Below are 13,649 nucleotides of genomic sequence, written 5' to 3'. Positions count from 1 at the left end.
CAACAGTAAAGTCCTGAACACATTTTTTTAAGGAGGAAAAATTAAATAGACAGATTCAAAGAACCACTAAATATTATGAGATCTACTAAAGCTCGTTACTCTTCTTCTTTCCCAGTAGTGAAGAAATTACAAGGAAACAGAAAATGTCAGTCGCTGAAAGAGAAATTTCACTGAAGAACATTTAGCTTTGAAGTTCCCGGAATCCACAGTAAATTGCCAGGTGATCTGGCAGAAGCACCAACACACCTGCAATGAAAATACCCCAGAGCTGCAGAAAGAAAATACTGTGGACAGTGTATTTTTGAAATCCAACAATTTTTTTTTTTTTTTGATTTTTAATTCTGTTCACTAGGAAGATGGAAAGAAAAGAAAGAGCAGGAAAGACTACTTAGTAGATCACGGCTTTGTCAAGCAACTACTGTTGGAAGACAAAATGTGGCAGCAACAGCTGGAACAGATGCTGCTAACATTGAACTTCCTAACACCCAAATCCTGCCCCTCGGTTCTCTCTGTTAAGCCAGAGACAAGCAGCAGGAGGAAAGATGTGCATGCGCCTTTTCCAAATACTCAGAAACTTTCAGTCTTTCTGATTTTCGAACTATGAAGAACATGCAACTTCTGCATAGACAGAATGCAAAGCAAAGATCACGTGTGCTGCTGGAAGTGGGTGTTCCTTGAACTGAAGGGTATATGGTCCTGTACCCCTAAAGTAAGCAGCGGGGAAGCAGACACAGCAAAACCCCAGGTTATTACATGGGTGGAAGGACATTTGGGCTGCCTCGCATATGGATCTGTTAACGTGTACCAGAAAACAGGCGCTATCAGTCCAAAACATAAGAGCGATTATAAGCATTCCCCGGAGGACACATTTCCCGAGACCCTACGAAATTGGACTGGCAGCTTATGAAACGTCGAGTACTGATCCAGCATGTAACAGTAAACTATAGGAAATCATAGCCATATATTTGGCCTTCAGACACAAATGCAGAAATTGCCTGTTTTGGCACCACGAATCTATGGATCCACTTGAATCAAACACAGGCCTCTAGCAAAGGGCTATGAGAATGCAAAGATCTGTTCTCTATTGTCAAATACTAACACAAGAGGGGGAAAACTCTAATTTTCCTTTATGGCAAACTTCTTGACCAACTTCTGCCACGAGTACGGGGGCTGCAGGTAACGCACACAGTCTGACTTCCCCGCCTGACCCTCTGTCACTCTATTTGTGCATCTCAATCACACATCAACCTTCTTTCTGGTTTGCTGTAGTAATTTATTGGTAACATGTCACTAACAACTACTACAGGACTTAAGCTCTTGATGACTACAAAACTAGCTTTACAAAGGATCCACCAAAACTGGCAAGTTGTCATTTTTGTCCACTGTTTCCCACACATAGACCCTTAATTATGCAAATCCGCATTTATAAAACGTATGTTAGCATGAAACGTCTTGCAGCTCCCCGTCAGAGACAGAGGGGGGCTGTTATGAATTCCCTCACTTCCACAACTGCTCTGCTACCAGCCCAAGTACAAGAACTTCGCAAAACCTGACGTACTGCCTTATTCAGCTGTGCAGGAAAGGAACACAGCCTGGAACCGCGTTTGGACTATCTCCTCCTGATGGTTTTCTGGATCAGAGACTAGAAATGCTTCAGGTATTGTTCCCAGATGGGCAAAGAGAACTTGGTATCTGATTAAGATGAGGATGGCTAAATGTTCGAGGCTTGCATTTTGAAGACAAAGTAAGACATTTTGAAACAAAACCACATGAAGAAGTCTATCCTCAGGAGCAGAACTACTAGAGGAATTCTGAGTGTGTAAGGAGGAAGCCAGGAACTCCTGGCCCCTTTCTGAATCCAACTGGGTGCAGGGGGGCAATCAGAATCAAACAGCACAGATTTCTTCAGACAAACTGGGAGAAACACTCTGATGTATCTGACGGAAGTAATTTACGCTGTGTTTGGAAGTTTATCGTGACCAATGAATGCTGGAAGAATTAGTGAGCAAGTTCTGTTTTTTGGCACTGACACAGCCCTGGTAAAAAGGTTGGAGGCAAAAGGGAAGTAACTTTCATAATGCTGTGAACTGCTGCCATCAATCCTTACCCAAAACATTTCTACTTACTCCAGTGAAGTGCTGTTCTGTAGGAACTTTCCTCTCAGCTATTGCGCTTCGACTCGGGAAGGCTCTCGACCTTACTTGTGCTCTGGATGTAGAGATCCAAGCCAAAAGACCAAAGTCTTTGGGAGTTCAATATACAGAGACTTCAAAGAGCTTGGGATATGTAACTTAGTCCAGACAGAAAGCATAACATACATTTGGAACAACATTACATATATAAAAATAGAAAAGATTGAATGACTGTTAAGGAATGCAATGCGATGGGGAAGCCTGATGTAAATTGTGCATGGCATTTACATACCTGTTTTCCGTCTCTAACCCAACTTTTCTCCAGCAATTATAAAGACTTTATGATTTAATTCTCTAAATCATGCCTATGCTGAGTGTCTATACCTACTGCGAGCAGATGGCACGGCTGTTGCCTTAAGGAATTGAGCAACAACTACAAATAGCCAATGCTTCCTTAGCACTTAATGCAATAACACAGGCACTACACATTTTGGGAGATATCAGCAACTCACATATTTAGTCCTTAGCAGAAAGTGAGCCAAACATGCAGGCAAAACAAAAAGTCTTAATCAGAAATGCCCAACGGAAAAACGTTCAGGTATTTTGAACAATGTAAGTTTATGTAATTCTTAATGTTTCTCAGGCGTTTGTCTCCATTTGTGCTTGCTGGGACTGAAGACAGGAATAGAGCATCCTCAAGCTCGTGGAAATCAGGAGATCATGGAAAAAATGTTATTTTGTAATTGCTCTCAACCAGTTCTGCAAACCTAAGCTGTTCAGACAGTTTGGAAACATTTCCTCAATCGGTGATGCTCACATGAAGCAAACTGAGCCCTGGTCATTCTGAGGTCTACACATGTTCTCTAAATGAGTGTACCATACTTAGAATGTTCCACTATTTAATCTCCCCTCATCTTGTTTTTAATTAAACAAAATGAATAAATCGAGCAAATACAAAACAACTTAAAGCTTTTCAAAGTGCAAAGGGGATTTTGATACCCACACGCCACTGACAGTCAGCGGGTCTTGTCTTCGGGATAAAATTCTCTTTTGTGCCTTTGGAAGATGCACAAAAATGGTGTAGGTGATTGCAGTGATGGGTCTATTAATTGATATCATCTAGATTTTATGTTATTTAATCAATGACTGAGCTCTGACTGCAAAAGAAGCTCAAATTGACACCTTCTTTCCTTTTTGCACAATACTCCCCTAACCTGTCTTCTTCGATATAAAAATACAATTTGAGAGTCTGACAAGGGCACACGTCTCAGTAGATTCTATAATGGAAATTAGAAATCAATCAATAAACAAAGAGGCAAACACCTGATCAGCGTGTTCCTACCACACAATGCGGAATTCCTCACATTTTACCCCCTAATCCCACATCTGATCAAACCAAAATGTCTTTGGGGTCAGGAATGCCTCCGCTTCCTTTTGGTATTTCTTTCACAGTCTAATCACATCCCACAAAAGTTGGTATTTTGTGTCTGTGTGTCTTATCTTTATCCTCTGTATAATTTGTGCTGTTTAATGCTGAAGAAATAACTCAGCAACATATTATACTTCATGCAAAGGGGCAGATCCTTAATGGAGGAGAACTGCAAGCATAGCCTGAATAACACATTAAATCCCCTTCTTGGCATATTCATTTTTACTGTGTCTTCCAGTGTAAGTTCAACGTGGAATTTTCCTGGCATAAATCACACAGGTTTCCCTCTTCCCCTCCACACCACGCTGCGTAGCGCTGTGTTTTGGTAAATCTCATCTATTAATAGTTGCCCTCTGTGGCTATAAAAAGACAGTTCGGTAGTCAAAAGCCAACCCGTGCTAGGGAACAGCTGTGGATGCCTGAGCGCAGGCAGGACCCGGCATCACACGGTAAAGCCCTTTCTTGGCTCCGTGTCAGAGCAAACCGATTAAATAAGGCCATAGTCAAGCTAACGGAAAAGGAGCCCCTGCCCTGCAACAGAGGGGGAGAGAGGCCAACTCCAGTACTAGGCTGGAGAAACATCAGGGTATTTCCATTTTCTCACTGACATTTTCCCTTTTTTAACTCAGCAAACCCCCCTCCCGTGTCCTCCTCGCTTCGCTTTGCTGCCAAGCCCCAGTAAAATCTTGCACTTAAAGAAATAGGACAAAGACGTCATCGCAGTGAGTATCAAAGGTCGGGGGGTACATTTTAAGGTCTAGTCTACTTTTTTTTTTTTTTAAAAAATGTTTGATTGATTTAACTGATTAAAGCATTTCTGCTCTTCCTGTGCTTTCAGCAGCATCCTGGGTAACTCAGGGGAAATTCAAACCAGCCAGCTGTGATCTGTATTACAAAGTCAAGGCTGGAAATGCAGCAGAAGGATGTTGATGGGCCATACTGGAAAGGGTGAAAGGAGAGGAATACTGCCTGTTGGTAAAGCGACAAAGTGCTTTCATGTGTCAGAATGAGAAACATTCAGCTTAGCAGAGGATACAGGGAGTTATCCATTCTCTGAGTGCCACAGGGTACCAGTCCATCGCAGAGGGGCCGGTCGGTGGCCACGTACCTGGCTCCAGGCAGCAGGAATCGTTGGATTTTACTTCAAATTTTCATTTGCATAAACTGAAGTTCTTGAAAGTCCTTCGCTAAGTGTGCAATGCCACAGGCATGGCCAGGGCAGGCAGGGAAATGTCACGGGAGCCTCGAGTCCTATGGGAACCAGGCTCAGGCTCTCAGCACTCACAATACACCTGGGCACTTACAAAGCCAATGCCACGGAACTTCAGCGCTTTTCAAATACCTACGAGGACATTTCAAATTTCCGTAAGGACATTTCACAAAGAAATTTCCCTTGCAAAGTTGGTGGGAATGATCTGAAAACCCAACAGAATCTTGTACTGGAGAAAGCAACTACCACAGCTTCTCACTGAAGTCCTCGATTTATTGACACAACAAGCATATAGCATGAGAAGCAAATCTATTTCATATTATCCACTGGCAGTATAGCTCAATTATAGCATTTTGAGGCAGCAGAAAGAATTTTATTCTCCAAAACCTTGTAATTCAACCCTACCGAAGCTGCCCTCACACTAAACAGTGATGACACATCTTTTCAACATCTGGGGCCAAAATTATTTTTAAAAGCATTGCAGGTAATTGCCATGGCTGTTATTCCAAACCACTGCTGTTTCCACTCTTTTACCATCGCTGATGTAAACCAACAAGTGTCAATAGCAAATATGAGCTGCCTCTGCAATTATTGAATTAACCAAAATAAGACATTTCACAACAAAGAGCTCACAACATATCGCTGGCTGTGACCAGATCTTTAACTACAATTCACAGGAGATGTCCTACGTTTCCAAGGTTTGTTATATATGACTTAGACATCTGGGTGCCTTCTGAAATAATTGGTCTGCAGGGTGCAGATTTTATCCACCTTTTCACTGGGGTGGATTGGCCACAAGAGCCTTGAAAACAAAGGCAGAAATATATTTGCTGAACCTAGTTCTCCTGAAGAATTTCAGAAAGATCAGATTAGGCCAAAAATGCTAATCTTGATTTCAGTATGGTCCCTTTTTAGCAGGGTCCCTCCTTTAAAAGAAAAAGGAAATTAAAAATGAAAAACAGCACTGGGGAAAAGTTAAACGTGTGCTTCAAACTCGCACATGCCAGGAAATTTAGAGTTAAAGGTGAAACTCCACCCTAAGGAGCTCCATACTGGAGATATTTCAGCGGACAAACATGACGTGTTCTGAAATACAAGGACCCAGTAGGGTACACTGGGTATGGAGTTTCAGCCTTCACTCCAAATTTCCTGGCTTTTTGGAGGTTTATTAGAGTTTCATACCCCAAGCATTTAAGTATTTCCAAGAAGTTTCCTCTGTGCAGCTCACCCTGATCCTTTCAGAAGCTGAGAACAAGCACTCTGATGGTGTAGCCACCCATCTATTATTAACAAACCAGAAAGCACTTTCTTGCAAATTTGTGTTAATCTAGAGTGCTGAAACTATGCACAAACTAGGTAATTTCAGCCGAGTTACACTGACAAACTCCAAAATTGCAAATCCACTCCGAACTAAACTGAAGGATGGGATTTCATTGACCCCAGCAGAGCACGTGCTCCTAATTTTCCTCCACCGTATGTGGGTCCTGTAACCCCATGTCAGCCAGCACTGCAATCAAGCAAACACAGAATTGCTTTTGACAGCAGTGGTTTGTATTCCTGGTCTAAACTCTCTCCCATGTTTTGGGGCAGGGATATATCCGTCTTACTTCTCAATGAATCTGGCTCTAATGGATGAAAACCGACTGTAGCTATCAGCATTACCCTTTTTACGACGCAGCTTTTATGAACACGTTACAAATATTGAAGTGGTTTCAGAGTATCTCAGTAATCCTAAAAGATCTGCTGTGAGGCTCTGCATCATTGCCTTTCCCGATTGCTCTAAGGAAATGACCAGCAGCTCTCTTCAGTCCCTCCAAATCACCCAGACTCTTCGTCCTTCTCAAATATGCACACAGAGAAAATTTGAGGACTATGTGACGGTTTCAGTGGGTGTCTCAATGTACTGCTAATGGAGAAGGAATCACACAGACTTTGAAAGTGGCCTCACCAATCACTCTGTACGAGCATATCTGAGTGGTGGACAGGTGTAAAAGCGATGGGACAGCTCTGCATTGTCCTGATCCTGGGGTGTTCGAAGGACAATCGATTATTGCTGCAGCTAAGAGAAGATAAACCAACACACCCACTTCTTGGGTTTCCCCTCTCCCCAAGCTGAGCAGAAGAGGGATTGTACTTAAGGGCTGACCTGCCTTGGGGAAAGAAGGAAGACAGAATAGGGAGAAGGCAGACAGGGACTTAAAACATAAGGAACCGATGCCAAAAAAGTTCAAACAAGGGCCAGTAGACACAGACTGTGCTTCATGCTGTTGCCTATGGATCTGCCTCTACATCCTTTCTCCTTCAGTCTTGTCCAAGACCTTCCTCTTTTCCATCACCTTTCCATTTAGTTAATCCCCTCCTCACTCTGTTCCAGCTATCGAATTTAAACATACATACATACCCAAATCCCCTGACATATACTCCGTTTTCATACCTCTGAAATCCCTGAACAGGCCAACCAACTGAAACAAAAGAAAGACTACAAAAAAAATCACAAGCAATGATCTATTCAGAGATTTTTTTTTTTTCCCCAACCAGATCAACTGATTAAGGGGTTTTTTTGGGGAAAAAAAAAAAGAAAGACAAGTTTTCAAGCTCATAAACCCTTCCTTGTATTTTCCTTATCTTTTTTCTTAACACTAAAAGTTGGTTTAAGGAAAGACATCACCCTGCTGCTGAAACCTGCCTTACTTGGAAGAGCTTCAGCTCTTGCAGCTACATCAAGACCATCATTGCTCTGGAAGTCATAGCATGGCACACTATTATCTGTCTCTTCTGCTCAGAACTTGCAGTTCTTTTTCCAGTCTTTCCATCACATCTGCTGAGGCTGGAAACAAGTCCTCTGTGGCATAAAGGCATTTTTCTACCCAAAACTATGAACTACTTATAGAAATGGCTATTTCCTGAGTAATCGCACTATTGAGTTGGCTTTCTCCCCTGGCACTAAGTTTTCCAATATTGGGCAAAGGCAGAGCTGCTAGGCCACTTTCCATGCCTCTGCTCACATTGACATTTTCAACTGAGACTATATAAAGAAAATTCACCTTATCCTGCTCACCCCTTCTCCTGAACCCTGTGAACCCACTACATGAAGGCACCAGTAAGGCCAAGGGTTTCAAGTGTGGCTGCACAGAGCAAAGTCCCTCCGGACACAGCACAAGTCGGCATTGTCTCTTCAGAAAGATTTCTGTACATCTCCACTGGCAGCAACAGTGAAGGAATCACTAGGAAAAAACAAAACCAACCCTCAAGTACTGTTTGCCCAACTCCAGCCATCCACGTGAGAGGCAAAGCCAAATGCATCATCCTCATGGATGCTGTAAAGGGAGCACGGTGAGGGAGCTGCTCTGTATCTCCCCAAGGGCCAGCTATTGCTTGCAAGAATCGAACTTAAATTCCTATCAGAAAAACAAAAAAAAAGAAGAGTCTGAAAGGCAGGATGGGAGTTGCAAATGTAAGTACTGCACCTGGTTAAGCTTGCCACAGAAATAGCCTGTGCTTTGCATCTTTCTCTGTGTGAAAGATGCAACCTCCTGAATTTACAGAAGGTTTCAGCTGCCACTGATTAAAAACACAGAGGGCACCTCACAGCCACTGCTGTACACAAATGGATGTGGGAGAAAAACAGGGCGATTAATGCAAAGCCCCACAGTACTCTAAAGAGGCACGTTGGATGTGATCAAGCCGAGAGTCTGCGCGTGAGACGGTATAATTTGAATTGATCAGCAAAGAGAATAAACCAACTGGCATATGCTGCTACTTTTCAGAAAACAGGAGGGGATGAGCTCCACCACGTCCCTTGAAGAGGCTGGTAGGGGTTGCTGGAGAGCGTCAGCGGGGCCAGGGGAACACGGAGCTGCGGAGCAGCCAGGCCCAAACTTGGTCCCTTCCAAATCTGCAGACTCTGTGCCGGCAAATCTTCCACGGGGGGTTCCAGAGCCAAATGGGTCTGCATTGGCACTGGATTGTATAATAATACTTTAATCTATTGTCTCCCACAAGGATTCTTAATGATCTCTGATAGTTTACTCCATAGATTTTATAGGCTGTCTTCATTCCAAGCATCCTGCAGTTTGACCAGACAGTGATTATTTTACATAATGGATAACGTCCATGAAAGAAACCAGGAGTCCTATGAGTCTTGGGGAAAAAATGTTTCTTAAAAAAAACCTGTTGGAAAAGATGACTGTGGGTCAAGCTAATTTGAGCAAACTCCTACTGTTTCTAGAGTGTGCAATTGTATACATAGAAATAGTTTCTTTAGTACTGAAGTCCTGTCTATATCAGCATTCAACACTAGACTTATAAATGTCAGTTCCTAGCATGGGAACAGATGCAACCCCTCCCAGCTGATCAACATCCCTGACATCTGGAATAGAGGACAGAATAAACAAAGAGAACAGAGGATTTCCTGTTGGGACTTGGCTTTTGGGTGACAACTACCAAGACAGAGCAGCTCTGTCCTTGAGAGTGTTACCTCTCCACCTTCTAAACAGCCCTGAGGCTGGTAATTAAAGAACTGGACATTTAACATTGAATCTCTAGACAAAACCTCAGGTATTTGCTCTATGTCTGTCTGATACCTGTGTGAATGCAGGAATCCTTGAAGTCAAGAGCTGCACAACGGTCTCTTCCAGGCAGGGGATTAAGTTCTCAAGCTTCCTGAGTTGAAGAGCTTTGATGAATTTCTTCTGTTCTTTTTAGTGTTTAGGATTAGGTGGAAATTAATCCTTTATTGGGAATCAAGGAGTATTTCTTACAACTATTCTAGCTCCTAGAAAAGGGGTCTAAGTGTGCCTCCCTCCTCTGGAGTAATTTAACCATATTTTGCAAAGAAGCCTCATGAAAAGATTTCCAGTCAAAGAAAAATAAAAGAATTAAGAGGCTGATCTGATCAAAAATCTCCCTGGAGGAGCCCTGAAGTGCAGCCACAGTTCAGTTATCTGGACGAGGCTGACCTAGGCTGGAGATTAGCCAGCCACCTCCTCCTTTTAATGCCACCACTGCCATTCACTTGGCACAGCACGGTGTGCTCCTCATACAAGGCTCTGCCGTACCCTTGGCTGCCCAAAACCACTGCGGAGATTTCTACAAATTGTTCAAACATGCATTCAGAGTCTAAACTACTGACTCTGAAATGTGTCGGTGCCCTTGAGCAAGCTGGTGTGACACAACGCTAAGCTTTGCTGAGCTGCACGGTACAAATGTTGGTAAAAGCCACAGAAAAGGGTGGGATCGGCAGGACACCGGACTCCAGCTCTTTGGTCCAGTGTCTCCCCTGGTCTGTAGGCAAGTGCTGCAAACAGACTGTGGACCACGTGCAGCTCATCCTGCCCTTGGCCAGGCAGAGCCGAAGGGTCGCAGGAGCCTCCAGGGCACACATGGGGATGTTGAGAAAGCCTGTTTGCAGGGTCAGTTTTTCTGAGGGGATTTCCAGCAAGTATTCAGTAGATTGTATGAACTGAGGGAGTTTGAAGACACTCCAGTAGCTTTTACTGTTTCAGGAATTTCATCAGCATTTTCCTAAGAAGGCATTAAGGGGAATGCTTGCTTATCTGTCCATGCGATCCTGTGGTGAAGCCTTAAGTGCAAGCCCAATATTACATAAAAGGAATGGCTCAGTTAACCATAGTATGGTGCAAGAATTTGCCACATCAAATGGCACTTACAGAGCATGATTTCCTATGATCCCTTGCTGTTTGTTTCAAGTTTTTTGACAACAAGCCATGGTAGGTGTCATGAGCTCAGTCTTCCCTATTTTGCAACCAGCAATATCCCAAATAAAACAAGGAATGTGTATTTCTGGCCAGTATGTTTATCCTTGCTCCTCACTTTTGTATTGGGCCAGACTGTATGATCTTAGCATGTTCTAATTTCCCAGAACTGCAGAAATGAAGAAAAGCTGAACAATACTTGCAAACCTTCTGCTGAGATGAATACATTTTGTCCCACTCTCATGAAATTAATAAAAAGTAGTGAGGCAGATATTCTTGGATAAAGCCTGCTGTGTGGCTAATGATAACCAGCCCTTTGTTTTTTCCCCATAGGCTATTAAAAAAGAGGAGAGATGATCTAGTCAGTACCACAATGTTTACAGCTTTTCTGCTGAGCGGCTCAGAGAGCAGAGTCCCCATCCACCAGTGCTCTGAACTGCCCCTCTGGCAAACTTCTTCATGGATATGCCACTGGATTTAAATGCACCAACACCCCTGCTACCTGACTATGGCACAGAACCTCAGCTCTTTGGAGGACAATATTTTCGGAGAGGTGCCAGAAAGAGAGTTTGGAGACAACAAACAAAGAAAAAACAACTCTGCTGCTGAGATCAGCTCTAAGGTCACTGTAGTTGCACCACAACAGTGGCTGAAGAACACCACTAAAGTGCTTGAGCGCTTTGTCCAAAGTGCCAAAAGGGTCACAAGAAACTGATAATGCAGATTGGAGGTGTCTTGAAATTGTTCTGGCGATATATCTGTGGCTGTACTTAGTCAAGAAGCATCCGCAGAGGGTTTTTTAATAAGACTCAGAGCAGCTCTGTCCACAGGATGGAGACTTGATGGACTGAGACCGTCAGAAGAAGGAAAGCGACTGGGAGCGGCTGCATCTTCTTTTGGGGATGAAGAGGCACTGAAGAGAGCTCCTGTTTATAACAGCATTAATCATGCACTAGCACTTTTTGGTTGGTTCCAAAGGACAAAAGTATTTCAGGAATAAACTCTGAAATGGTGAACAGCTGGCTACAACTGCTGCCACTAAGGATGTAGGAGGAACAAAACCCTGTAGCATCTGAAAGGACCCCCCAGTACTAAGGAAAGCTGTCAAGAGTCTTTACAGCACAAAGCTCAGGAAACTCTTTACTGTTACTATTTCACCTTTTCCCCCCCTTTTATTTTATGCCTCACTAGACTGAGGGCGATTTCCCCTTTCTTCTGCTATTGGCAGACTGACCTTTAGCAGAGGAAATACCTGGAATTAGATGTGAGCTCTTGGTGGCTGTAGAGACATCTTCATTGATGTGGTGCAAGGCCTGCATTAGAGGGGACTGAGGACTCTTTGCCAACGAAAGTGATGACAAGAGGGGCTGGTGAGGCAAAATGGGCCTGGATGGTGCCAACTGAGTCACAGATTTTGACTGAATCACTAATTGGCATGGAAATGTCTCTCATGGGATGGTGCTGAAGGCAACACCAAAGCCAAACATAGGGTTTGAATCTTCATCTTTTTAGTCAATGAAGGCTTTGCTGCCAAAGCCACTGCCCTAAACCTTTGTTAGCCTAAATACTCAAAACAGTGTTCAGCCTTACAAACCCCACTGATCCAGTCCACAGACGTAACTGCTGTATTTTGCCATACTGAGTGCAAAACCAGTGGCGGGTCTGACCTCAGTCTAAGCACATCAGCCATCAAATAATACCTCCAGAGAGATGGAATCTTCTACCTACTCTCTTGGTTTCGTTGACAATGGTTAATGTTGCATTACAGTGTCTGTGCAAAGACAAATAAGTGAAATCTGGTTTAAAATATATTGGGAGGATTTATGGATTTTCTCAGGCTCTATGTTGTGGAAGAGGATGTTCAGGCCTTCCTCACTGGCTTAAGTGTGCCAGTCAAGAGAAGGTGTTTCTCAAGCCAAAATGAACATGTAGAATATCTGTGAGCTCAATGCCATGAAATGCAAACCCTCTGGAAAAGTTCAGTATCGTGGTTGTCTCTAAAAGGAACACACAACTGCTTATGAAAAGCAACTATGTTGTGTTAAAGTAACTTCAAGTTTTAGAACAAAATTCCTTGCTTGGGCTTGTGCAAGTACGATCTGTAGGGCAGAAAGACTTCATTTGAAATAGAAACATCTCTGTATGTCAGAATAACATTAAGGCACAGTCTTAAAATTGTCAATTAAAGTTTAAAAGGCTTTTCTTGTTTCATTTTGTATGGGGGTATTATGCTGGTCAGAGCTAAGTGATAAAATGGTACTACCAGATTAAAAATAATGTATTTTTCTAAAAATTGTCATAGTTGTTATAACTAACACCTCAAGTTCTCAGAGCTACAGTGTTAAAACAATCCAATGTGTGCTATGCCTATGATGATGCCTTAGTTGTGTTCCTCTCCAGTTGAACAGCATTAAAAGATTGGTATTTTTCCTTTCGATATTTTCAATCATTAGTATTTAAAGTATTTCCTCATTTTGGCTTTGTTCACTGGGAATTGACTGAAGTCAAGCTGAGCTACAAGGATTTAAAAAAAACCCACCTCACTGGAGTTTAAAAAAAGAAAAAGGAAAGAATGTGGAAAGGAAGCATTTCTTTGCAGCTTAATTATGTGTATTTAAAGATCCAGTAGAGCTGATAATGTCATTTAAAAACTTCTCTCTACCAAGGAAGTTACAAATATAGCCTGAATTGCTATAATGGAAAGGACTCCTGAAGAGCTCATACGTCTTAACCCGGCTTTCAGTTTTGACAACACAGGGTGTTCCAACCATTGAGTGTTTTTTCCCCCATGACTCCATGAATTGCCCTAAAGAAACCCCTGTGTAACATGGGATACATACAACAGAATTTCAAGCTTTTACCTTCATCTCTGTGTTTATATTTCTAAGTCATTCACAGGGAACACTTTTTTACTTAAACCTAATAACTTTATCTGAAGATTATCAGAAGCAATTTGGAGTAACTGTAGGTAGGTGGTACTCAACAGACGCAAGCTAGTCAGGGATGCCCCTCTTCAAACCACAACAAAAGGAAGCCTTTAGCTGAGGACCTCAGGATCTTATCATCTCACATCCACCTGCAGTAAGTTTCCCGGCCATTTACAATGAAGCAACCCTATGCCCAATTTCATATGTACAAAATGGGGTGCAGAAGAGTTCAATTAC

General features: G+C 42.7%; 1 protein-coding gene across 3 annotated transcripts in view; it reads right to left on the bottom strand.

Annotated features, from left to right (window-relative positions):
* Positions 1 to 13,649, bottom strand: part of PAPPA (pappalysin 1) — a 179,971-nt gene that overhangs the window by 138,676 nt on the left and 27,646 nt on the right. The window lies entirely within an intron of this gene.

Source organism: Patagioenas fasciata, chromosome 20 (assembly GCF_037038585.1).
Source record: "Patagioenas fasciata isolate bPatFas1 chromosome 20, bPatFas1.hap1, whole genome shotgun sequence".
Lineage (NCBI taxonomy): Eukaryota > Metazoa > Chordata > Aves > Columbiformes > Columbidae > Patagioenas > Patagioenas fasciata.
This window is presented reverse-complemented; position numbering and strand designations above follow the sequence as displayed.